Here is a 1,970-nt window from a genome sequence, read left to right as displayed (position 1 = left end):
TCAGCTTTAGACAATCTTAATGTGCATTGATAATTATCATTCTCTTTCCTTGGTTTCTGTGACATGTCATCCCGTGGTTCTCCTGTCTGTCAAAACTCTACATTTCAGTCTCTTTTATTACATCATTATTGTTAGCTCTCTATGAGGTATGGGAATCCCCCAACTCCATCTTGGACTCTTTTCCCTTTGGTCTCTACAGAGTTTGCAATGGTAATATTACTGGCTCCCATTGTTTTAATTATATTCCCTTTATAGTTGGATCTCAGATCTCGGTGTTCAGCTCTGATCTCTTTACTGAGCTCTGCTTCCATATTGCTGACTGCCAGCTGGATTCCTTCACTTGGAGGACCCACTGCCACCTCCAAATAGAATTACAGATCCACAAAACTATGTCATCCTACTATAAACACACACACACACACACACACATAATCTCCATATTGTTTCTAGGATAAAATAAAGAATTCTTAGTAGCCTGGCATTTAAAGCCCACACAATCTGGCTCCCACCTACCTTTGTGGTTATTTTATATAACTTCCCTTCACTCACTTTCCATTTTTGTCACATTGGCCTACCAGTGTTCTCTACATAATATTGACCATCTCCCACATTTATACCTTAGTACAAATGATCTCCCATGCTGTCAATGTAGTTTCTCTTCAACTCTGCCTCACAGAATCCTTAACTTCTTTTTAAAACAGTTTAGCTGCCATCTTATATCTAAGGCCTTTCCTTAAGACAAAACAAACAAAAAATGATTAGATTTCTGCCCCTAATGTGCTTGTATTTACTTTTGTAAACATTTATGTCCTCCTCCTTCAGCCTCACTCCTGGAAAATATAAGTATTTTAAGAGCAGGTATGATTTTACTTTTATATTTCTATTTACCTGTGCCTAGAGGAGTATTGTGAAAATAGCCAAAATTTAATAAATATTTATTTTGTTGAATGGCCTTCACCATCCTTGGAGATAGGATGTAAAAACTTAGAGGAAAGTAGTTTCCAACATACCTTCTTTAAAATTTTATTAGATGGTGAAAAATATCCAATCTCATACCTAGGGATACAGAGATATAAAAGATACAGTCCCTGCATCAAAGAGCTTACATTCTACTGTGTTTGTATGCATGTATGCGTGGGTGTATATATGAGTGTATGCATATCATATGTGTAGTGATAGTAGTAAAAAAAGATCTAGGGAGTGTGCTCAAAACATCTCTGTCAGATGGAGGAATCAAAGATGTGCTGTCATCAATGATAGGTGTTGAACAAACATTGGAGTTCTGAGGCAGAGGTAAGAAGGAAGCATATTCCAGGAATGGGGGAATCATATATGTAAAATGGTGAGAACTGCTACCTTCAGGAAATTCTAGTTCAAGGAATGGATAGTAGTAGAATTCAACTGGAATATAGTGTGGAAAGTTATAGAACATAAAACTGGAAAGCTAAATTGGAGACAGACTGTAGAGGAAATTAAATGCCAGCATGAGTAGTTTACATTTTATACTAGTGACCAAAGATACTTACTGAATGTTATTAGCAGAATGATTTCAGTAAATATGTTAGGAAGATTGTTTTACAGTTGATTGAAAGATTAATTTAAGCAGAGTGAAACTGGAGGCAATAAGATCAACTAGGTGATTATTACAACAGTAAGAGGAAGTCATGGCATTTTGAGTGAAGTGGATACATGAGGAATACTATTGATGTAGAAATGACAGAATTTGACAACTTACTAGATATAGGGTAGAAATAAAAGGAAAATTCAGATAACTCTAAGCTTATTCAGAGATAACTCTAAGGTTTCATATGTGGACAGCTTAGATGACAGAAACAGGGAAAACTGGAAGAGAGGCATGTGTAGGGGGCAAAGTGATCAATTCAGTTTAGGACATTTTGAACAGGAGGTATCAGCAGACACTCAGTGATAAATATTCAGCATTTACAAATAAATTACTGAAGTTCATTAAA

Source organism: Petaurus breviceps, unplaced genomic scaffold, assembly GCF_028583685.1.
Source record: "Petaurus breviceps papuanus isolate PSGF00001 unplaced genomic scaffold, PetGlider_PUasm1.0 47, whole genome shotgun sequence".
Lineage (NCBI taxonomy): Eukaryota > Metazoa > Chordata > Mammalia > Diprotodontia > Petauridae > Petaurus > Petaurus breviceps.
This window is presented reverse-complemented; position numbering follows the sequence as displayed.